Source organism: Cygnus olor, chromosome 14, assembly GCF_009769625.2.
Source record: "Cygnus olor isolate bCygOlo1 chromosome 14, bCygOlo1.pri.v2, whole genome shotgun sequence".
NCBI lineage: Eukaryota > Metazoa > Chordata > Aves > Anseriformes > Anatidae > Cygnus > Cygnus olor.
Genome location: NC_049182.1, coordinates 19,605,631 through 19,631,626, shown reverse-complemented (window position 1 = coordinate 19,631,626; position 25,996 = coordinate 19,605,631). Strand labels below are relative to the sequence as shown.

The following is a 25,996-nucleotide window of genomic DNA, read 5'->3' as shown; positions in this document are numbered from 1 at the left end:
TTTTGGCAGTATATTGCAAAAACTTGAGGGAGTTGTCAGCATTATGTGGGACCTGGCACTAGAACATCTCAAACAACGCCTGAAGCGTCAGGAGGATGATAGCAGGTAAAAATTCTTTGCCCTTCCTAATAGTAAGAAACCTGGACATAAAGGTAATGCTTCTTTGTGTCAGAGGAAAAGAGGAAAACAGGTCTTTCTACAGAGGTGGCCCAAGACTTTTGAATGAAACATTCCAGGAAGTCAGAAAACATCATTGCCTTCTGCTCCAAATGCACCTGTCTGTAAAGAGCAAACAAACCCCTCCTTCTTTCCCTGCTAATCTGCACACACTCCCTTCTCTGGGGTAAACAATGTGTGCTATATACAAGCACATTGCTCAGATACCATGCTGTTATCATGGCACTAATGAGAGGAGAGGAAAGTAGAGCAGAGGAGGTATTCTTGCACCTAGCTGCATCGACTATGGCTATGTTTACGTGGGATTTCACAACCTGACTTGAACCCCTCTTAAGAGGGCATATAGCTCAGACTTGGCACTGTGCTAACTTCTGCCCTACAACTTCTGATAAAGTTCAGGGTCCTAGCAAAGCATACGGACCTCTGTGTATGAAATACTGTACCGACAGTATTTCAGTGGTACTCTTAGTGCACGTAAGTCAGTACAAAGTGCAATCATTATGAAATATACTTCTCTCATCAGCATTTATTGCTATTTTGAAGAGGAAGGTGGAAATAGGTTAAGATATTCAGGCATATACCTTGAAGAAAAGTGAAGTCATGACAAGTGGCTATTTTGCTTAGTAATTATTATGTATATATTTATTTTATGCTAAAGCCTAGAGGCTCAAACTGAGAACATGGCCCTATCTTATAAGGGATTCCAGGAGTTCATAGTAAGATTCAGTGCCCTGTTATGAAATAGGCATCCTGTTGCATCATTAATAATCTGTCAGAAAATTCCAGGTTCCTGGAGGTTGTGAAAATATATTTCAAATTATGTAATAAGAGCTTCAACACCACCTATGACTGTTAACAAATGAGGTCATACAAGACCTATTTGGAAAGCAAAGATGTTTCACAAATGAACCACTGAAGCATCCCTCAATGTCTGAAAGTCAAAGGAAATTTCTGAAATGACTTCAGTAGTTGTTTTGTGATATGACATTAGCTCCCGTAACTTGTGTGAATGTTAGTTTTACTGAAGTCATGTTGTAATAAATGGGACTACAGTATTACCAACCCAAAGTGCTAAAAATTCAGGAGCCTTGACATGTGATGGTTTCTAGCAACTACAGTAGAATAGAGAAAAGAGGGGGACTGCTGGACTGGCAAATCCTCCCTTCTGTTACGTACCAGCTAATGGAAAAAAGGTGCTAGGAGGGGCTACCACCCCACTGGCCTTCCTCAGTTCCCAGATGTAACTACTCCAAGAAGTTATTTTTTAAACAAGGTTTTCTGTCTTCTGCTGGTATTGTTTTTAGTGCTCAGGGTGGAGCCAGGTTATGCTCTTCAGATATTCTTTGCAACCACAACAGCCAGAAGCTGTGATTTTAGTAAAAAACGGAAGCCGAGAATTCAATCTCATGTGTTATCATCTAAATCTAAGCTTTAAGATTAGCTGTCACATTAAGAAATAAGTTCCTGTAGAAGTGTGAGAGGTATTAGTACTATAATTACAGAAATAATAAGGTTGTTTGGTACTAGTCTAGGAGAAATTAAAACTATGTAATAGTTACAGAGTTTTATGCTAATAAACAGCAAAAGATAAGGCAATCTGTGAGTGGTTCCTGGAACTTCACAGCACTCTCTTAAAAGAAAGCTGGAAGAAAAGCCTTTATGTTTTGAATTTATGTTCCCTTCCTGATAGAAGACAAATTTAAATTAATGCAAACTTACACAGTTTGTACAGTGGAAAAATGAATGTTCCAGGTTTAAAGAGAAAAATAGGACAGGTTTAATCCTTCTCCGTCTAAGATAATGTGTGCTTCAGCTTAGACTTTAGTGGAAACAGCTTTTGGTCCAGTGTTCACAACAAAGCCTCTTGGATACTAAATCTACAATGTTTAGACAGAGAAAATTACTTCAGACATCTCTGAATCTGACCAAGGTTCCTGCATGCGTGCAGGCTTTGGCTGGAAGATGAAGGAACCACTGCACTTGAGGACAGGAAAAAAAATCCACTGTTTTAAAATAGTTCTCGATCAGACCCAAGTGTGCTGCCTTGCTTCTCAAAGAATGGCTCGGGAGACCTATAGTTATGCTCTGGCTCGTTTAGGGAATGGATGCATGTTAGACCTTTTTAATATATCCTATGGAATGGAGGTTCTTCAAACTGGCCCACAGTCTAAGATGCTTTTAAATGAGCTCTTAAAAGAGTACATCCACCACAGTAATCTAAAATTATCAATAGAGATTTGAAATTCCACTGGAAAAGTTGAAGAAATATGAAACCCAGGTTTTCAATACCTTCTTGAGTCATACATCATGGAATTTCAAGGACAGAAAGCTAATATATTCTCTTTTCTTTGCATAATTAGTATTATGTAGTTAGTCATGCAGCAAACCAGTAGGGAGTCCAGCAATGCATGAGTTCAATATGGAAGTACACAACAGAATTCCTGTTCTTTATCTTTGTCCATTAAAAAGGTGTTTAGAGTAGGTCTGAACTCTAACAGGGCAACTACAAATATTTCAGCAATTGTCAATGTATTTCTTTGTAAATAAAAAATATAGAACCTCAAAAAATAATTTTGTCAGTGCCATTTCTTTCAGTACAGAAACACACTTTCTGTAGTGCTGTACTGTAATTTTGTAATATTTTTTCTCCTTTTTAATTATCCATGAAAATTTGTCCTTTATTACAGTGCTATTATTTGTAGCCATAAAACAAGAAATCTGTATTTATTTTTTCTGTTCTCAACAGTATCAGCTTTCTTTGTTAATTTTGAAACTGAACAGTCATTGTCTGAATGCTTATGATATGAATCAGCTAACACATTAATCTTGTTTTTATTTGAAAGGGGGGAGAAATCTTTTAAAAGTTGCTTTTGCTTCCAACAATGGTGTCTGCAGCCAAAGTAATTAAACACAGAGGCAAAGAGACATAAGAAGGGATCTTTTCTTTTTAAAATATATTTTGTCTCTGCCATTCCCAGCTGCGCTGACATACCAACTATTAAAAGAGTAATAGGAATTAGATTGTTTCATACTTGACCACAGCAACTCAATTTCTTGCCACCAAACATTTCTGACTGAGATCTTTGCAGAAGGATTCTTGCTCAAGAAACAAGGGGAGGTGCGAGCACCTATATGTCAGCTGTAAGAAGAATGGTTTAATAACAATGATTTGAGTTGTGTTTCTGTGCGGTCCCCGTCCCGAGTATTCCCAGTATTTGCCACCTCCATTCCTGACCAGGAGAATGTTTCTGTTCATGCCAAATGAATGGCAATTTTGTACTGGGTGCAAGTGATTCAGCTGCTGGTTCCAGCCAGCTGCTCAGGGCTTTTTCCCTGTTGCACGCTGAAGGGCCTGCTGCTTTCAGTTCAGATTCTGCCCCAAACATTCATTACCTCATCTGCACATAGGTTATACAATCTTCAGCTTCCTTTGTATTTTAAAGTCTCAGCTACTTTGGCATGAAGGCAAGCATGTAAAACTGCTATGTTATAAGCATCACAATGAATAATTATGCTACAGGAAAGCTAACTTACAGATTTATAGTACCAGGCCCTGACAGAGACAGTTTGCAGCTGATTATGACCAGCTTCTTTAGGGGAAAAGAAAGCCATATCCAAGAAGGAAGAAAGACAGTTTTCTTATTTTTCAAAACTGAGAAAACCCACAAGAACAGTTTTTGTGATCGGGGAATGCAGCAATGACAGGCTTTTTGAGCCCATATGGACACAACTGCAGAGTCTTGGTCTCTGTCTCAGTTTCAGATCCTGTGGAAGTTACTCTGGTAACTTGCCAATAGATTGTGTTGTATCATGCAACATTTCTATAACTAACTCATCCTTTTCACTGATACCACCACCTCTACGGCAGTAAAACACAACGAGAAGAAAAGCAGATGTTGATTTCAATGGTACCATTTAACTTGCCAAATGAACAAACCCCGAAATATAAAAGCACAGTACAACATTTATTCCTGTTTTAACTGTCTTTTCTAATACACTTTATATATTTGCAGAGAGTTTTGATCCAAGTAAAAAACTTGAATGTGGGATCTTTACACTGCTGAATCAAGTTTTGTTTGTTTGATATTACAGGCACAATCCCTAGGACAATTTTCATCTTTGTCGCGTGGCCACTGATCACGTACCATTTACCTTGGAAATGCTTGATTGTACTCACAGTCAAAGGCTGGTCAAGATGGGCAGCAAAGTGAAGCAAACAAAATGTGGTATCTAATTAATTGAAACTGCAATCACAGCCTGAACGGAGTAGTAGCTGCTGAGAAACTGCTAATACAGCAGGAAGAAAAAGGTGATCTATCTGCTAGTCCATTCTGGCCTTAATATCTCAAAATTTCTCTTCTTGAAGGCTTTTCCAGTGTGGTGTTTTGCAGCCAAAAACCCCATCTCAAGAAATACGTGCTTTGGTACAACAAAGGTCATTATATAAGACTTTAGATTACGTATTTTATGGCAAAGCACCATGCTACTGCAGATGATTCTCCAGCCAGAAACTATTCCAATTCACTGGCAAGTCTTTCCAAATCTAATTTACCTGCTTTCCTATACGATTTCATACTTAACAGCTCTCATCTCCCCTTAGGGTTATAACTAAGTAAATAAAAAGTAGAATAGGAAGCAAAGTATGAGAATGTTTTTCTTCAGATCAGGCCAAAAGCCAGTTGAGCCCAATATCCTGTCTCAAACAGTAGCAGGGAACAGACTCTTTTTCTGTGATTGCTCTCTCGTAGGGAAGACTTCTAGGTTTGTTAACAACAAGCACATGCTGGTCCTAAAGAGTCATTTTGTATTAGTTGCTGACTGATCCATATGCCAGCTAGAATTATATTTAACAGTCACATATACAAATGCTAGAAATGATAGAAATGTGACTTGCAATAAAGAAACAAAAGAATCATAGAATGGTTTGGGTTGTAAGGGACCTCAAAGATCATCCAATTCTCAACCCTCTTCCATGTGCAGGGACTCCTCCTGCTAGATCAGGTTGCTCAAAGCCCCATCCAGCCTGGCCTTGAACAACTCCAGGGCTGGGGCATCCACAGCTTCTCTGGCCAGCCTGTGCCAGGGCCTCACCACCCTCATAGTAAAGAATTTCCTCCTTATATCTAACCTAAGTCTACCCTCTTCTATTTTTAAGCCTTTATACCCCTAGTTCTATCACCACGCTCCCTGATAAAGTATGTCTCCAGCTTTCCTGCAGGCCCCCTTCAGGCACTGGAAGGCTGCCGTAAAGCCTCCTCAGAGCCTTCTCTTCTCCAGGCTGAACAACCCCAACTCCCTCAGCCTATCTTCACAGGAGAGGTGCTCCAGCCCTCTGATCAACTTCGTGGCCTTCCTCTGGACCCACTCCACTGAATTCATGTCCTTCTGTTGGGGGCCCCAGATTACAAAGACTGTAATACTTTAAGTATTGCTTCTAAGAATTCTGAGAAATCCAGCCTTTTATTTCTGATTTTAACCTTGAAAAATCTGACCACCTAGCTGAACTCAGACACAGGCAGAAGAAAAAACAAGAGGATAGTTCCATTGCAGTGTCCTGTGTCTTTGTGACTATGTATGACACAAGACACATCAAAGCACACTGCAATGCCTTGTCTTGAGCCTTAACAGCAATGGGACTAACAGAACTTGTCACACACCCCAGTGTTGTTATTGATACTGTTTCTCATTTTCAGGCAATATAACATCAAACAATGAGCTAAGAAGGTGAACACTCGGCCAGTTTGTAAAGTCCCAAGTGTTTGGATGCAAGGTAGAAACTAGGAGGGTGAAGACAAGAAGATCAAGTTGCTTCATCCAAGGAGCAGGACTCACAGCGTGAGCTATACAGGTTCAGAAGGGTGGGGAGCTCACTGTCGTTCAGTTCTTGCTGCCTGCAGCAACGTAATTGGACTGGAACACAAAGGAAGCAAGTTAGGAGGAGAGGTGACTGTTTATATTTCTTTTTGAGCAAAGCAAAGCAAAAGCAGACATGTAGGTTTCCATGCCATTATGGGGTGTCTTTTGAGATTTTGGGTGTGAACCTACCTACAGTTCCTTATTCAGGGCAGACTACTGGTTGGTCAATAACTAATTCAGCGAACAATTTAAGTGTCAAGGTGAGGAGAAAGCTTTGTGTGAGGGAACTTCCACAGAGTACTTTCCCAAAAGAATGATGAAACTGCTTTCATGGAGTGACAACATTTTTTTTTCTGCTTACCATCATACCATGGAGTATGAGGATGTGCCTGGAGTTGCTCATATTGGAAATTGTGTTCTCTTGCTCCTCCCTTGGTTCTGACATCATCCTGAGTAAATGCATCACAACAGGTCTGTAGAAAAAGTGTCTGTCACACAGATGAAACAGTTGAACAATGTTAGTAAATTCTTAGACTTGAGCAGGAATGAGATGTTTTAAAGCTGTTTGAGAAGACATAGAAAAAAGGAAAGGAAATGTGTTGTATTTAAAATGTTGATGGATTTGTACTAAGGCTTTTTTTGGTCATAAATGTAATCCAATGCCTTTTTTTTTTTTTGGTTATCATGTACACAGGGCTCTTCCAAGTTGCATCTGCGGGCTATCAATACTCAGTTCATGTTAAAGCTGACTGCTATTTGCACGTACAAGAGCTCATTCGATCCTGTGTTTGAAAGGCAGACCATTTAGAATCTAACCTAGTGAACAGTAGTGGCTGTGCCCATCTCCCCCAGATCCCAAAGAGGGCAATCTCTACTGGGTTCTGCTCTTGTCATGAGGCAGAAAGCGTAAGTTTAATGAAACCAGAACCTTCTAGGATACAGGGAGAAGGGGATTTTATCTCGTTTAGCAAAGAATCCCTACAGCTATCACACACCGTTGACACTCCTCATCACTTCCTAACTCTGCTCTGCCCTGCAGCTTAACCATGGGAGTTTTGGGGGACAGTCTTCACTCTGTGGACTAGAGAAGAAATAAAAGGGTGCAAATTAGATTCAGTCTCCAACCCCACAGTGCAGAGTTGCAGAACAAAGATTCACTGGCCATCAAAATCCACTCAACTTAAAAGCTTTTGAGTCAAAAGTGCATCACTCCTTTTTTTACCTTACAGCTTTAACTGGCTTTGTATATTGCCTCTTTCTATAGGCAAAATCCCCTAGTGTGCTCCTTAGAGCACTTGAAATGCAAATTCAATTCCTCTGTGCAAAGCTAAATAAATTTACACAACAGGTATTGACGTAACGAGTGCAACGTGGAGTTTCTCCCTACCTCCACTAAACCTTTCCCCAACATTAGAAAGTCAGACAAATGTGGGTTCCAGCCACAAACGACACTACTTCCTTTCCGTGGTAACAGCTAGTGTAAGGAAACACCATAAGAAAACACTACACCTAGTATTTATTGTTTGTCTTACTTCAGATGACTGAGCAAAGAGCTTGCTTGCATTTATGATATTCCAAAATGTAAACTCCTCTAATACGGTGAGCCAAAGCTGTGCTATCTGACAATTAGTTATGGAATTTCTAACTCAAGTGAGAAACAGCGGGAGAAAGCCCTGCATTGCAGAATCTTTTCTGTGGTCAGGTGTCACACACACACCTGACTACCTCACAAGTTAATCATTACTATTCCTATGCAATGTTTGTGTGAATATGTAATAAGAATATCAGTTTTAGATGTTGTGTCAATTCCCTCCACCTATACATTAACATCTGAGAATGAAAATCAGTTCAGAGAACTTTAGTCTGATAATCCTAACAATAAATCCCTTTGACAAAGGAACTTTTGTTTGCCCAAAGCAAACAAGATGTCTATCATATTTACACAGTCCAGCAGAAAACCACTTTCAGTACAGACTGCAGTCCAGTATAGGTGACTTAATGGTGTAGATAGATCAGATGGGATAGAAATTTTGCAGTAAAACAGCATCGATCAAATATTATCCTTAGCATGAGAAATGCTGCCTTCTGCTTTTGCATGTATGTGTTCAACCAGCTGAATTTAGAGGACATAGGACTTAGCTATGAGCGTCCTCATGGAAGAACACATTGGTCCACAATCCGCAGGGAACTTCAAGGCACACTGCAGGTTGTGGTCAGCATCGTGAGCCTGGCACTGCTCCATGAGCCAGCTGGCAGAAACACCACAGACACGGGAGGTGGTATGAGACACCCATATTCCTCCAGTCACCACACAGCTTTCTATAGAAGTCAACTCTGCAACAAAGCATGTTGCTTTAAGAAAACAGGAACTGTCTAATCTGTTACAGAGTTATAAGTAACTGATGGCAAAGTTTATTCGCAACTGCTAGACAGCAGGTGATGGTGCACAGCCAAGGGTTTGAGAAAAGAGTCAGAATTAAAATCCCTAGCAGTCATGAACTTACCTTGTGACAATACTATAATTACCATTTCATGATGGGGGAATACATTTACACTGCCCTTTCCTTACAGTTAATTGCTCAAGTTTTTCCTAAGACTTGAATTAGGATTGCTTGCAAGCAAGTCAGAAATATAGTAGAAAGAACACAGGTATATTTCCATTAGTGGCACACAAAGAATATGCAATATAGACAAGGCAGTGGTACATAACCTATACACAACTGCATACAGTTATGTATATCGCTTCGTTTTTCAAATACTTAACCACAAGTGTTTGTCCTAGAGGATCTTCAACTCCATTTCACATTTCGTATAAAAATATAATAAATATATTTCATATATTTCATTGAAAACCAGCAGTAGGCAAATAAGTTTAATGCTCTTCACAAATGATTTCAGCACATCTGCATTTAGAAAGGAAAATTTAAAGCCACTTCTCTTTAAAAAAAATGATTTATTCAGTTGAAAAGGGGATCCTGGTCAAAGCTTAAAAAAATCCTCTTTACTTCAACTTAAGAAATTGTAATAAATGGTTCTCCTTATAGGAGAAAGCACTGTTCATGCAGTATGAAATTACAGTGTCTGCTGGCAACTCCCTTTCTGTGCGTTTTGTTTGGTAGCTCAGACCAGCCCCACAACCGTGTGGGAGGGTTCCTGCATCAGAGATGTAACAGGAACCCCGGGATGGCACAAGGCCCTACCAGTAACATCTCGCAGCCTTTGACCTTTACTACAAGCTTCAGATCAGAGACTACCTCCTACCCAGGCTTGTCACAGAAGTTCAAGTTTCTGTTGACCTCAGTCGTGATGAAAGCCAGCCCAGCTGGAGCTATTGCCTCCCCGTGACATAGCTACTTGCTTGTTACGAATCTTCCTCTGAGGTCAAATCAGCTGGCAGAAACTGCCTTTTACAGAAAAGGAAAAGAAAAAAAACCCACAATCTTGCATGAGATGAACAGACAGTGGTACTGCAGAGCTGTGCCAGCATGAGTCCACAGGCTGAGAATCTGACCTAAGTTCCTGTAGGATTTCACTGGCATTGCTCACTGATCAGAGCACATGTATAGGGCACAGGGATAGATAATATCCCATTAGAAAGATTAAGCTTCTTGTGATGCTCTGGCTGTTGTGCTTTGCAAGTTTCTACTGACCATCAGCAGGGTGTATGTACTAGCATCTGTGGTGACCCTGTTCTTTATAAATGTTTGTGCCATATAAAAAGTAAAAAGATGCTAAAATGTGTTCAAATCGGTTCAGATTTGGGAAGCTTTGGGGAGCTTAAATGTCCATACAGACAGATTTCTTTGGAATCGGGATAAAGTCATCTTATAGTCATTAGGAAAACATCACCTATTCAGTAAGTTGTCCTGACAGATTCGAGTGGTGGTTGTAGAATGGGAATGTTTTCCCTCCATCTTTTCTTTCATTTACTGGCCATCTTCATGGTACAGAGTATTCCATGCTTTTCATGGAATATGGGTCTGTATTCCACGATGGAAACAACCACATGACAAAGTGAAATGGCAATTTTTAGGATTGATTTTATCTTTCTTGGAAACTCTTGTTTCAGGAAAAGTCAGCAGTTTTCATTCTGTGATCTCTCTTCCTCAGAAAATAAAGGAAGTATTCTCCTTATGAAGAGGTTATCAAGCCCAACAAAACTGAAGTGTATCAAAAAAAAAAAAAAGAAAGATTGTCAGAAGTCTAAAGAGGATCTACATAAGCAGATAGCAATGCTGGCTGGATGTGGTGTCCAACGTCATTCTTCATCACAGGGTGCATGACAACTCCATTACTCCTCCGGCTCCAGCTAATTTGTGGGAGTCACAGCCTCCTCTTTCCCCTGAGATTACTTTGAGTATTCACTGCAAATTCCTCCAGGAACACAGTCAGGTTTGTGCTGCTCACATACACCTTCTCACTCACCACAAGATAAAAGAACTTTACAGATTAAAGCTGGCCATTCTGGACTACCTGCCACTGCAGGGCACTGCATGTTATTTCAAAATAGTGACTTCTTTCTCGTGCATTCACAATTTTCCCAGTTCTAGTTTCCAATATGGCTGTTTTGAAATACAAAGAATTTTGTTATGTTAAAGACATCGCTGTTTCCTTCTGAGAGCAGCCAGAGGTGGAGTACGCAGTCACTAATTTACATATCCTCAGCTTTAGTTCAGCAAAGCTTCCAGTTGCTGATGGGTTATCTAGGGATGTAATAACCAGCTCCAGTCAAAACAACTCTGTGGTTTCATTTACATATTAGGGGAAATAAAACAATACAATGAGTCAGAAGTGGAGCTCTTTTATTATGCAATAAAATAGTAAACCTTTCAAAGAAGGCATAAGTCTGTATTTGCTGTAGTACTTCCCCCAGAATGGTCTGTAAGATCTTACTTGACCACAAAACCAAGAAGCCTGAAACTGGTTCCTTATTGTCACAGGAAAGTGAGCTGTCATAACAGTCATATGAGCATTAAGAGCAGCACAGTTGTTACACTTGAAGCAGTGGGTTCACACACGCGCAGATGGATTCCGCCCCTTCCTCCCCCACACTCCAATATCTCAGCAGCCTCCCAAACTAAAGGAAGAGCTCAGAGAAACTTGGAAATTCTCCTCTTGATGTACCTGCCATGTGTCTCTCAGACAGAAAATTTTTGTTGTATGACAAAAATAAAAATAAAAATAAAAAAGAAATTTACCAGGTGTTCTTTCTTAAGTGATGTTTCTTCTTCCAAATCATCTCCAGAGCCAGAACTGACAATCTGTAGGTCATACCCCAAAAGTATGAAAACTGAGTCATGGATATTGCTGTCACAGTGGGCCAGCTGATGGAGTGAAGGGTATCTCAGTGTAGCTACCAGCTGGAGGATAGAGAGAAAGAAAGTATCAAGACCTTTAGATCCAGTAACTAAAAAGAACAAAATACATTATGGTAGGGACAGGTGGGTAATTTGATTCAATGAAATATAAAGGCTAGACTGCGAATCAAGCCTGTGATTAATATCTTCATAAGTCACCTGGTAGAAGCGTGCCTGCCCATAAGTTGGTGGAGAAGGGTTTCACCAGCTTCTGCTACAGGCACAGCTCCATACATCATTCCTCTGTACATCAAGGAAAGAATATGCAGGCTCTGATGCAGAGAGTGCTACTATTTTGTCATCAGCTCCTGCCAGTGGAATAGGGTTGTGTGGTATCCTATTTGTGTTTCTGTACTGGGTCTGAAGGGCAAACCCAAAATTCATCAGAAACACTAAACATTGCATAAGAAAAAAACACCTTACATATTATTTTAAAACACAAACCCAAGCATCTTCTGACAACATAAAGATACATCATTCTTAAAGCACAGAACACACACAAATTCTCTATAACTATACCAAGCTGTGTGTATATCTTCTCCATCTGGCCAGTTAATCAGTTGCTCTTTAAAGTTTTATTTATTAAAGTTTTTATTATTTTATTTTAAAGTAATAACAAGTAAAAAAGTAATTTAAAATAAAAGTATTTTATTATTTATTTATTAAAGTTTTATATATTTAGTAAAATCTCACACTGGAAATCAGTGTCATCTGTACAAAAATGATAAAGCTGGTCTTCATTTTCTGACAAGGACCTTTCAAATATCATTTTTTAATGCTTATCCTAACGTGTTATATTGGACATAACCAATCAATTCCTGTCACATTTTTCATGTCAATACTTGGTCCTCTAACTATGGATGGTGACTTTACACTGACTTCTTTGCATTCAGGATTTGGCTCATAGTTTCTAGGTGCTCAAAAACTAAAGTAATATCTCTGGTCCATTTAAATAAAGGATATTTAACTTAATGAAAAAATTGTGTTCATTTCACTGGGTCAGGACTGAACTCCTAGTATCTAGGGATGTTACTTCTGAAATAGCAGTAGAAACTAAAGAGCTTCTGATTGCCCAGTGGAGATTAAGTGCAAACAAGGAGGTTCTTAATTTCATACTCCAAGTACTGTCAAATAAAAATGAATGATAAATGGACACATCTCAAAATTTCTTATCAGTGATAAGCTGTTGGCAAAATAAAACATTGGAATATACTATATGAATATTTTTAATAGAATTTCTGAATTCACAGAAGAGCACAAATACTCTGATACAAGTTTCTTGAGCAGCATTCACATCAGCTATGGAGCTGTTTGATTTTCATACCATCCCATATCCATCCCACTGCCCTTCTAATGGAAGTTTTTCTTCTGGGCTTTCATTCACATCTTAGTAACTGACTTGCAATTTCAGTAATTTTTGTGGCTATTCTGTGAGTTCTCTTCAGTACTCATAAAAACCAAAACCAAACTGGAAATACAGAAGTCCTACTGTCCCACACATTGCCACCATATAGGTCATCAGGAGCCTTTGGATGCCCACAAACAGGGTAAAGGAAGACTCAGTGAGAACTAGGGAGGGCGAGCACCTGTGCAAATGGGATGGCGCATGGCACACACCTTATGTAAAGTGCTTTGTCCCTACTTGCTGACTGTGGATTCACACTGATCACCAGAAGCCCCCTGTCCCTTTCTCGGTTCTGCCACAAACCTGCTCCAAAAACTGTGGACCGTGGTTAGGGTCATTCCCTCTCAGCCTTCTGCTCCTGCCCACCACCGTCCCCATCCTCCTTCTTCCCTAGTGGTAGCTCCCCAGCAGCCTCCCCTACTTGCTAGTCAGTGCCTCTCACTCTCCTCCGCATCCGCCGCATCACGAACAAGACGAGTTTCATCCTCAAGAATTACAGCTGGATTTCTGAAGTTCCCCACCACAGAGGTGGTGGGGAACTTCATCCCTTTTCGCTCCCTTCCTGCCCACTTCCTTCAAGTGCACTTCAGCAGAACCTCTTCTGCTTTGTAGATTATAAAACACAGTTGAATGAAATGTTTTACTTGAATTGTGCATCCTGAGTGGACGTTATACAAACCAATTGTGCATTTTATACCCAATTCTGACATTTCCCCATGTTTAATTCTAGGTTTTGGTTCTATGCCTTTTTTAATCAAGGAATCATCTACAGCATTTAAGATCCCAAATTATCAAAGTGATTTTCAAAAGTTCAGCAGAACTTACAACTTATCTGAACTGTCTTTGTGAATGCTTTCACTAAATCCAGATCTCATTAAAATTTGAGACTACTGCTGACATCAGACTGCTAGAATCAAATTTCAAATGCATTTGTGACAAACTCAAATTGGGCATTAATGTATTTTCCGATGTGACTAAAAGTCTCACTTCTGGTGTGCCAACAAAGCCCATGTGACCAATGCAAGTATACAATGACAGAAGATGATATCAAAACCAAATCTTGCCAATGGATTTACAATAAGATCTAATTACAGGAAATGAAGAATTGTTCAAGCTGAAAACTTCAGAACTGAAGAACTACTGCAAATTGAGTCTAGTATTAAAAAAATCAGGAACTTCTGAACAAATTCATTTGCTGTGGACTGGCACACAGTAGTCTGTACTAACAGTTGTGCTGGTCTCTGCATCACACTGCCTTTTCTCCTACTACTAGTGCTGCCTGCTAGGCAAATTAAATGTGAAGACATTTTTTTATTAGTGAATGCTATTTTCCCGGGAACCAAACCATCACATTGTAAAACCACAATTAGATTTTATCTCACCATTGTATGAGTTTTGAGGAGAAAAAGCTAAAGTGAAGATTGGAAGGGAGAGGAGGGGAGAAGAAAAAGGAAGGGAGAAAAGAAAAGGCAAGGAAGAGGACAAACTTACAAAAAACACGTGGCAGATATTTTGAGTAGAAAAAGTACCAGCTGATGTGATTTTGAGCTGTGTTAGGTAACATGAAAGCAAATGACGGTAGGAAATATCATATAGTGCTGTAATCCACATTCTTTAGACACGGAGCATGGCATCCAGGTATGCACAAGGCAAATGGACTGGCAAAGCTCAGTCTGCCAAGAACACCAGCACAAGATCCCTGAAAGAAGTATTACCTAACACGAATTCCCCTTTCAACTTGGCATTTTGCAAGTGCCATCATTTCTTTAATAACATCATTTTAAGCGTTTTTACCTTCCCTCAGATAATTTCACATTCATAGTCTTGACTATTTCTACGGAACTCAAGATCTTTGCACTTGATATTGAGAAGTTAATACAGTGAAGGATTAAGTTACCTGACCGAAGTAACACAAACACATATTCTGCCACGTGCTTTTAACTACAAGGTCAGACTTTTGTTTAGAGAAATGATGGAAAAATGGGGGAAAAAAATTGTATAAAGAATTTCCAGAGGTTGACAGTGAGTTTTTTACCTATGAATCAGAAATTCAGTTCCAGCCTTAATATCCAGTGACTGAAAGCCACTGATCTCTAATTGCTAGCTTCATAGAAAATTTGAGTAGTTTCAGTCTACTTTCTGCTACATAAATCCCCATTAAAGACTCATATCACGGGTGATCTCACTTGCAAAACTAATGATCACAATTCATCTCAGAATTAATGAACACTGAAGAGATTCCTAAAAAATGTACAGTCAATTCTTTTTTTTCAGTCTACTTCCCTTTTGTTATTTCTCCCTATTCCCAGTTCATGTTTTTGGCTGAATCAGACACCTCTGGCCAGCTGTACCCACATCCCCAGCACAGTGCTGTGATGTACCACCCTGGCACTCCTCCACAGAGCAGGTCAAAGCCCCATCAAAAAGCTTCCGAGGACCCCAGGCAGAACATGGGAGACTTTGTTTTTCCCCAAGTGTACTTACAAGCCCCTCCTGCTGGAAATACTGCTCCTCCTTGCTCATCAGCCACCTCTCTTATTTTCAGGGGAGGCCAATAAAACAGAGCCCAGCACAGAGAGCATATGGTTGGGAACAAGGACAGAACGTGGAGAAAAGCAGGATTGTTCTATTTTACAACAGTACGCTGCTAGGGGGGCTGAAGCAGTCTCAAGTTCACACAAAGGTTGCAAAACACAGCAAGGTGGCTCTCCAGCAGAGCCTGGCTTGCAGACAGCTTGCAGTCGTCTGAACTCCTCGCAGCCATTCTGCTACAGCGGCGGCCCCCTGTTTGGTAGCGGAGGGGTCCCTCCACTCCACATTCACAGGTCCTCTTCAGCCTGATGCTGTGTCTCAGCAAACGCAGAATTTGCAGGGATGAAGCCAATGCCAGAATAACCATGGAAGTGAGATCCCCTCAGAGGCAGGGAAAGCAGTGTTTGGGGACACAGTGATGTGAAATGCCATAGCTTCTTCGATGTCTGTGCCCATTTATTCCACGTTGAGTGACTTCATGAGCATCAAAACTCTTGCTTCAGTAACAGCAAAACTATGATGTAATTAAAGAATAGAGTATCTAAATAAGAAAGCAATGTAATCCTTACACACTGAACTTCCTATATTGTGGGTGAGTGAAAAATGTCCCCAGTAGCTTCAGTCCCATGACCTCAAGAGACCTCCTCCAAGACTAAAAGGGGTATAAGATGGGGAAACTCACTGGGGCAATTTTCTTCCTCTTTCATTTTCCACAGTAGCAGATTCAAGTTAAAAAGGAGATGATACTTTGAAAAGAAAGATGAAGCATTTCAGTAATGGTAAAAGAGCTGGTATGTCCATACTTCTTGCCCCGAGGAACAATCCCTGTAAAAAAAAAAAAAAAAGAGAGAGAAACCTGGACCACCAAGATTAATTCCCCATCATCACCACCACACAAGAGACTTAGGCCAGAGCATCCCCTGAAAAGCCCCTTCCTGAGCTATGGAATGTTCCTCTGAATACCTTTAAACCAAAGCTTACAAAACCAGCATCTCAGAGTAACACAGCAGGAAAGACCACGGACATCGTAAGGAGCATTCTGCAGTCCCTTTACTTCTAAAGAATTTCTGAGATCAAACACCTGAAAAAAGGGACCACATCTCCCGATGCCAGAAACAAGCAGAAAACGACCAAAGTCCTTTACCGAATCTCACTGAAAAGTCCTCTCTGACCCTTATCCCATTAACTGGCTTAACACCAACTATATATTCTGAAGTTAATTTCTCTCACACATCGCTAAGTGGTGCTCTGAAGGGAACAAATCAAGAGATTAGGCATAACCAGCATCCCAGCATCCTTCCAGAGAATTTCTTCATTAACTGAGATGGTGCACGGACAGAACCTATACAATATTCTCTCCCCAAAACAGAGGTGCCAGGGGATGGCTGAAAGCAGGACAGATGTTCTGAGGCCAGAAGTAAACCAGCTGGTGACTGTGTGTGGCTGCCTCCAGGCAGGCTGAGAGCAGCTGGGGTGTTTAACTGGAAGACTGCTCCTGCAGCAGGTCAGACATCCCCCATGCAGTCCAGGTCCTGGATTTTCATTTCAGCCTCAGACCTTTGAGTTACATCCCTGTTGTGGCAGTCATAACAAGAACGCATCCCATGAATGCAGCATCTTCCCAAAATCTTTGTTATTTTTCATCTGCAAGGGTTTGTTCTTAATGTACTCAAGTAGTGCATAGTGGAGGGCTCTCCTACATTTCTGCTACCAATTCATGAATTCATGATTCAGCCCTTTAGTTAAAAAAAAAAAAAAATCCAAAAAGAAAGATTCACTCTTATTTGCTTTCTAAATCATTGTGTTGTACTCTGTTAGAAGCTTGTTTTTTTTTTTTTTTTTCTAATCATCCAACTAACAGTAGAAATGTATCACAAACACACCACAATCATATTTCATATTCTACAATCTTACCATGAATCTCAATCTATCTTTCATCTTGGCAGACATATACCCACAAGTTTCCCTAGAGGTTTCACTGCTGCTAAAAGAGAACTGTTTTGTGGATCCCCTTGTTAAAACACTGTCAGAACACCACTGACATAGTATTCCCAAATCAGATTCTCAGTTCTGCAATGTTCTCTCTGTAGTCTTTGAAAGTTAGACAGTTTTGACAACAGCGGTGTGGTCTGAGGAAAAAACACATGCAAACCCATATTTAGAATAGAGGAATGGTATAATCTTGAGGTGAACAAAAATTCCATATTATCTTTTAAGAATTATAAGAAAGGTACCCTTTTCATTGAAAAAGGCTCTCATTTCTCTGGAGCCTTGTTTCAAATACAGATGGTGAAACAAGCTCTTTGTCATGAAATTTGACATCTGCAGGCTAAGAAGCAAACTTTTCCACCTTAGAGATGATACTCCAAAGCACAATGTATCCTGAACCACAGATTTCAGTCTCAACTTTGCTTTCTTTGTAGGTCCCACAGGGTTCAGACATCAGCATTACGCACCCTCCTTGCCCCAGCATCCTTGGTTAATAGGTGTAATGACCCAAACGAGCTTTAAAAGTATCAGAATAACAAGGCATTTTGTTAAAGCCAAATTTACTTCACATTACAGACATGACTATCTTGCCATGAAGTGGGTAAGGGAGGGAAGGGAAGCATTGCCGGAGTGCAAGTCTGTTCCCTCAAGCCTTCTCTTGTTTCTTACCATGTTTAAATGAAGCCAAGTTTAAACGTTTGCACATCCCTAATTTGGAATTACGGCCTAAAAATCAAACTGGTGCACTTTCCAAGGGCTGAACCAAACCTTGACAGACCCTACTATTGCCTTTAGTAGTTTTGTAAGGATTTCATGAAGTGCTGAAGGACATCCCATCTCTAGACAATATCTTGCTATTCTGTATTTTTCTTAATAGCTCTGACAGTTTAGTTCAAGATTGTCTTAAGCAGAAAGCAGAGTATCATGTTCAAATTACAGGTAACTTCAAATATGCCCAACTACCAGCAAGTTTAGAAGGCTTGAAATTTATTTTCTAACTTACAAAAATGTTGTTAAGGACTCAACTCTAGAAGTATTTGTACTGTGGTTATATTTCATTAGTCCCTCAGATACAGCAGCTGGTACAGGAGAGTATCTCCAAAGCTTCTACAAGCACTGAATTTTGATCAATTTGTCAGGCGGGCATAGGAACTTGAATCTGTCTGAGTTTCTTCAGACACTGTTTCTGAAGCTACTAAGCATCAAGAAAAATTATCCACATTCTCATCAAGTAAATGTCTCTGTGCTCAAAAGGCAAGTAATTACTCATGCAGTACCCACACTTCTGAAATTATAGCTCTGGCTCTCCTAAATGAGCAATAATATTACCTTGTTCCACCATTCTGTGGCAACATTTTAATGTGTTTTAGTCTTGCTACCAATACAGCTGAGTCAGAAAACAAGTCCTCTATTCTGTTTATCTTTTGTTGTTTACTTAGCAGACACCAACAATCTCTATGTTGTATTTAGCAAAGCAGAAGGCCTGCAGAAGCAGCATCATACTTTGTGAACCTGGTGTGCTGTGGATAGCTGCCTGTAGGAATAAGAACTAAGCAAGACGGTACAAGAACAAATCCCTGTCTGCAGAAGCTGCAGGGCTGACATGATTGCAATCTACTTGGTATGGATGTGGTTATAGCAATAGAAGCATGCTCGTTTCCACATAGAAACAGCAGAGCTATCAGCTAGCCCAGGGGTTCCCGAGATTTTCTTAGGGCATTTTATGGCTAAGAAATTAAGAAACAGAGTTAAGCAAGGGAACCTGTTTTCTTGAGAGAGCCAAAGTTCCTTTTTTTTTTTTTTTTTTTCCCCCATTGTATGGGTAGATTGTAATAAATATGTGGTGGTTGTCAAAACAAATGGGGAATTGTGTTCAGGAAAATAACCAAGATCAAGTCTGACAGGAGGACTTAAGTTATATGCCCAGTTGTGAACAGTAGCACTTTTTTGGTGTCATCTTACTGGAGATAACAAACCAGTCCATTCAGCCTTGTTGGAAGGACACAGCACCCTAGAAACATTTCTGAAATGCCCCCACCCTTGCTCCTTACCAACACAAAGCATGGGCAGAAAAACGCAGCTGTGTGTGAGCAAGAGACCCTGCTGGAATACTTGGCACCAGAGCAAGGCAGCCTCTGTGGGAAAGCAGGCAACGCTTTGCCTTGCTGTCCGGGCATTTCGTATGGAGAATTCCTTCTTACTACAAGAAGTCCTCAAGACTTCTCCAAGATGCATTTAATTGCAGTTTTCATATTCTTCCTTTTATTTTAACTTCTGATGCTACATTTTATTTGCAGAATTAAGGAAAATTGCTCAAATGCTCACTTTTCCAACAACAGAAGAACAAATTCTGTGAAGTAACACTTGAATCCTTTTTTCCTCCCTTCTGCCTTTGCAACAGACTTGAGGGTGAGCAGGAATAGAGATGTCAAACAGGGTTTACATGAACTTTTAAAGAATGAATCAAACTGTCAGCTGAACCAGTTTCATTTTCTTCTGCTCTTTCATATTTGGCACTTAGGTTTATTGCAGTCAAGCGCAGATGGAATCCGTTTCAAGCTGCGACAGGCAATCCAGCTATTAAGTACCCACAGAACAAGGTCAGATTATTACCTAGACCTTACGGCAATCTGGATGACTGCCAGCACCTCCAGTTCAGGCTGTGAGGCAGAAGCTTCTGACAAATAGCAACAAACCAGTACTTTGTTCACACGAGTTAAACTTTCTGAGTGAAGTAAATCAAGACTTTCTAGCTGGCTCCTGAATTCCGGATGAACTTCCAGCTTCATCAGCACTACTGCTGTGCTGAACTTGGTCTCAGCAGATTTCTGGATGCCTCTGTTGGATTTCTGCTGGGAAACAAAAATCCTAAAAACAAAGTGGGAACTTTTCATTTTGAAGAAGAAGCAAAAATTTATTTTAAGGCTATTAAACTGAAGCTATGAGAGATGACCTAGAAAATAAGAGGATTCTATCTGATGATACAAATGAAGGGTAGAAAAGTATTATTCCATTTTGATGCTGAGAGAAAAGCTGCAGTTTTATTTTGCCAATATTCTTCCTACAAGCCCCGAAAGGAAATTTTCCCTAATTTCTGCGTTTTCTTACAAAGGCATAGTTTTTCTCATTTTGAGGGCTGGATACCATTCACACGTTATTGATCCTGCTGCATTCATGTTAGAGAAGAGCAGAGCTGATGCGATGGGTCTCCCCTCACTCAGCATGACCGTGCTTCAGCTACCCACTGCGTCACATGTAGGATGCTGGAGCAGGATACTGATCTGAGGTGAAAGAACATGCCACTTGAGATATTCCCTTGCAGATCTTCCCATTGAAGTTGCTTCATGGGCTGGACCTTAACTTATCACAGGCAAGGTTTTGAGTAACACAGGAGTAGGTGGCCAGCATATCTATTTAAACAAGCCTAAGTCAGCCTTCTGTGCAGACAGGTTCTGCTTCCAACTGCACCTCTGCATAGTTTGGCAAAAGTCCACTGAAATAAAAACACATCAGCACAGTCTAGTTCTTGACCCCCTAAAAATTCATCTCAGAGGACAGCAGCCTCTTCTACTTTCCTCTGGGGTAGTTGAGGTCAGAATTGACCAAAAGCCACTCTCAAGAGTCTGGCACAAGCTCCCCATGCAACAAATGCCAAGCAGCAGGCCTCCTGGTCACCCTACATGGATGTAGGAATAGACAAGGAAATATCTTCAGATTTCTAGTTCAGCCCACAGACAGGCAGCATTTAGAAAATCGAGTAACTGGCTGCAACCTTACACTGATACATTAAACACATACCAGAAGAGCCACCATCACAGGTGGCACAAAGCAGGATTCGACTGGCAGTCTTTATATAAAGCTTTAGCTTTTTAGAAGGTATCTGGGACAACATTTCCTTTACACGGTCACAGTGGTAGATGTGCCTGGGCTGGCTGAGATAGCTCCTTTCAGAAATGAAATACTCAGACTTAGGAAGAAAGCACTGTTTGCGCTGATGTGTCCAATCTGGCTGCAGCTGACAGGCTGCTAAAGCCGAAACCTAATTGCATTTTAAGTTTGACAGGGCACAAACCATGTGTAAGAGCTTTGATTAAAGATGTCTGACAGATCATTATCTTTGCTCTGTGTTTGGCTAATCAAGGTGATGAGCAGGCCACAGGTCCACAGAGCACTACTGAGGCATTTCTGAAGTCTCGTCTCAAAGACGCTTAGCAGCACTCAGCTGAGCATTGGGACCCAGAAGTGTGACGACCTTCATGACACAATAATGCATCAGTGAACAGACAGGAACATCCATGTTATTCTGTTCTCAGTATTTCCCCTCTCCCTTACCTTTGACTAAATTCTGCAGTTCTTAACTATTGAGTTTTTGCCTTTGAAATCATGAGATAACAGAGTTTAAGAGCTTGTAGGAACATTTTCAAGGAGTGAAAGTGTTTCATCACATGCTTCCTAACTTAATTATTTGTAGGCTCAAACAGCAGCCTTGTTTATGATGCTTTTGTTTGCTACAGTGGCAAGCTTCATTAAATATGTATTTTCATATACACTATAGGTTGCAAAAGAGTTAACAAAAGAAGGTAGGCTGCCAGGAAACAACTGTTTATTTCTTTAATTAGGTTGGAAAATTAAAGGGAAGTATAATATATTTGCACTGTAAATGTGGTTTGTTGAGGAATAACATTCTGTGAGAACAAGGAACTTGTTTGTGAAGATGTAATAGCTGTCACCACCACCTTAGCCAGAAACATTCAGGTGGACATTAGCAATATTCATATATTTATTGAATTCACTTTAAATGATGAGGGCCCCCACTTCACTTCTTCTCTAATCGTCAAATCACTCGCAAATGCAAAAATAAACAAACAAAGAGACATACCATAAGAAAGTTAGATCTCTCAGGATATCCACCATAACTTAAACTTCACAGTTTGGAGATCCATAAGAAAGAAAGATCCACTTCCTTCAAAAATTTATAATCATGAGAAACTACAGGTACTTAGATAAGTTCAAGTACACTTCAGCTTATTTGTTTAATTGCTTATTTCCAGAGATTTCTACTCCATAAGCATTCACACACCAAGAAGATAGCCAAGCAGAAAGCACTTGCTAGGAAGAGGTAGCTTTAAACATGAATCTAAGGAATTTATCATATTCTTGTCTTACCAGAGAGCATCAGAGTAACAACATACATAGACTTGAGCATATTTAAGAGTCCCAACAGAGCCAAAACAACACATTCTTATTTTCAAACTTTCCCTTACTCTACTAAGCTGCTCACCACAGTAATTTATACCTCCCAACAAAAAGGGTGTGTTTAGGAAGGCGTTTCAGCTAGGAATTGGCTGTGAGCACCTGTGTCCTGTTATCTCTGAGCCTTGGAAGGAGGCTAACAAAGCAGCCTTCACGTAAGACAAAGCAAGGTAAGGCAAGATACAAGAGATTCAAAGAGAATGATTTTACTCAAAAATAATTCAGTTTCTGAGAAATAATAGTCTTTACTGAAGTTACACCAAAGGGGTGAAAATGGTCTTATGAGCAGAATCTAAATTCGGTGGTCACTAGGACATTAAGTTTTATGTCTGTAGAGTTTTAGTGGTAATTCCCTCACTGCCCCTAAGGCTGAAATCAAAAGGGATAGTAAAAACAGAGTTCAGGGCTCTTCTGTACTAGCACTGACCAGCCTTACTGTGGGTGGAAAAGTTTGAACCTTATGGTGATACTCTCAGCAGTTTCATATTCTCAACAGTCCTGGAATTTTTCCTCCTTTAACATATAAAAAGACTTCAGATATTCCAATATTCAAAATATCATGTGGTTATTCTTTGCAGTGAGGAATTGAGACAGTTTATTTTCACCCAAGCCGTCACCTGAGCTAAACACCACAGAAAGCCTCATCTAAAACTCTAGGGAGGATGTGACTTTATTCTTAACTCAGCAGAACTAATTAATTCCTTATGACATGGCAGAAAAGCTAAGAGGTGAGATAAAGAGACATGTGAGAAGCTCCAACATTTATTAGAATTCTGTACTTAATTTGATCAGGCACCTGGTTAGGCATGAAGAAAGGAGGATACAAAGATGGGGAGCTTTTCATTACTTTTTTTCTATTGCTTTGGCTCTTCCACATAGGCCAAAAAATGAAACTGGCTAAAATGTAAGAAAGCTTAAGAACTTACAAATCATAGAGGTAAGTACAAACTATGACACATAGGCACCTTGGAAGACTTGAGTCCTCGACATACAATATATCTCAGGAATTTTGTACTGGCAATCTTTTCTTCAGTGACTTGACTTACAGTGTTCATTTCGGTTTTGCAAGATTAACCCTCATCTATGTGCATACCATAGGATGTGTCATCCCACGTGTTATGAGAGATGGTCTCTGTTTAATATTAGACCAAGCATGGCACAGTCAAGCTTACCCTAATTTCACAGCACTGTCACTTGTACCTGGGAGGTTTTTTCCTGGTCCCATTATACGAGACCTTGGGACTCTTTCTGCACATGTAAGAAGTATAAACTAAGTCTGGAATGATGCCTCCCTTGCCTTCCTCATTTTCAAGTCTTTTGAACCTATTATTAAGCCTTGTTTTGCCTACGCTTGCACTTGTCCTATTATTAACACCGTGTCCTGATCACAAAGGGCTTAGAAAGTACTAATGATAACAGGACCCTTGAAAATGGAAGTAGAACTGCTGCTGTGTAACAGAATTTACTGGAAATTCCCCATCTGGTTCCAGAGCACTGCACTTTTAGCAATAAGGACAGGACAGGTCGCACTGGTGCCCTGTAGAAGCTCCAAAAACACCTTAGCAAAAGTTCTGCTTTTAGGGTGGCAGGGGGGACACAAGGAACCTCGCACTGCCTAGTCTCTGTCAAGCTGCAGATGAACAAGAAAAGTTCCTCTTACGTAGTTACACGGTCCTGAATATCACTACCATTAGCATAAGTTAATACTAATAGTGTTACTATTAGATTCAACTCATCTAGAAGTGCTATATTGCTAACTAGGATTGCTCAGATAGAAAAAATGAGTACACAGTGTAGTACTTGTCCTTTGAATAAATAGCTAGAATTTTCATGTTTGACTAGAAAAATGTGTACGTAGGAAAAGGTAATGTGTTTGGGGAAACTCATACATTGTGTTGTCACTACAGGAATGCACCTTTGGGTGGGCCAGAAAGAGTAGTTACAAACAAGTATTGATCTGATCATATTTTGGGAATGGCTTTATGATCAATTTAATATCCAAATTCTTGGAGTTCCAAGCTCCAGTATATCCTGAATGAATTTTCAATAATATTAAATGTTGATTTGAAAAGGCTTCATCAAGAATGCCTACCGAGTTTGCTTTGATATAATTCTTATGGAAAGATTTGTTAAAGGAAAATAGTGTCATTAAATATATCACATGGAACATGTAACTCCTGGACAGGTATACAAATTTGATTGAATTGTTTCGGTTAGTTACAACAAACAAGGGAATCATACTGCAGTGATATAATTTCAAATTGAATGTTCTGTTCTTATATTCATAATTAGAACCAAGTTAGTTATTTACGTAAATCGTTCTGTCAGAACAGAGCTAGTATCACATAACTGATTAACCGTGGCAGTGTAAACAGCACATCATGAGTACGCACTGCAAATTTCTAATGTAACCGAAGATGGAGAAATATACAATTTAATTTAATTGTTCTGAAGGAAATACGCATTTGAGTCTCTGCCTCTCTATTTCTTCCTAACTAATAGAAGTGTGAAAAGTTACCTGATTGTTCTGAGATTTATTTCCTTGGTCTAACTGCAATTAAACTGATGAGAGCCTGCTAATTTGTTAATAATAATAGACAAACTGTTCTGACTGATAAATTTAGAATGATTTTTGAGAATGAACAAACTGAACAATGCAAGACATTTTAGTGATTACATTGGCTAATCCCTTGAGATACACATACTGGTCAATTTAGGTTATATAAATCCTTCCAAAACCCTTAAAAGAATTTGAAATTAGAAATAGAAGCTGAAATTTAAACAATTTTATTCCATAGGAACCTTAAATAATTGTTCCTTCATGACAACCATGTGCAAAAAGGGAAGTTTTTAATACACTCCTCCTTTCCTAAGTTTTTGATATTTAAACTTGTTGCCTTTTTGCCTTTCCTATTCGTCACCTAAACCAGAAAGCTGTCAGAGAAGATAAAAATAGGACTTTATAGATTTTTAGGGTATGTTTTTATAGAATCATAGAAAAATTAAGGTTGGAAAAGACCTTCATGATCATCTGGTCCAACTGTCCCCCTACCACCAATGTCACCCACCAAACCATGTCCCTAAGCACCACGTCCAACCTTGCCTTGAACACCCCCAGGGGCAGTGACTCCACCACTTCCCTGGGCAACCCATTCCAATGCCTGACCTCTCTTTCTGAGAAGAAATGTCTCCTAATTGTTTTAATTGTTGAAGAGTAGTGCTCTTTGTTCAATTCTTTGTTTTAATTGTTGAAGAGTAGGGGCATGACGTTTCCATTTTTCCACTCACCAGGGACATCGCCTGAATGCCAGGACTTTTCAACTGTGATGGAGAGAGGCCTGGCAACTCCATCAGCCAGTTCCCTCAGGACCCTGGGATTCATGTCATCAGGCCCCATAGACTTGTACCTGTTTAGCTTCATCAGGTG

General features: G+C 39.9%; 1 long non-coding RNA gene across 1 annotated transcript in view; it reads right to left on the bottom strand.

Annotated features, from left to right (window-relative positions):
• Window positions 1-6,427: 6,427 nt before the first annotated feature.
• The window catches only part of LOC121078047, a 176,608-nt gene continuing 157,039 nt past the window's right edge, over window positions 6,428-25,996 (bottom strand). Inside the window, exons 6-7 of the long non-coding RNA XR_005824431.1 lie at window positions 11,232-11,393; window positions 6,428-6,521 (exon numbers count right to left, since the gene is read on the bottom strand). This is a non-coding gene — a long non-coding RNA (uncharacterized LOC121078047). The remainder of the gene's footprint in view (window positions 6,522-11,231; window positions 11,394-25,996) is intronic.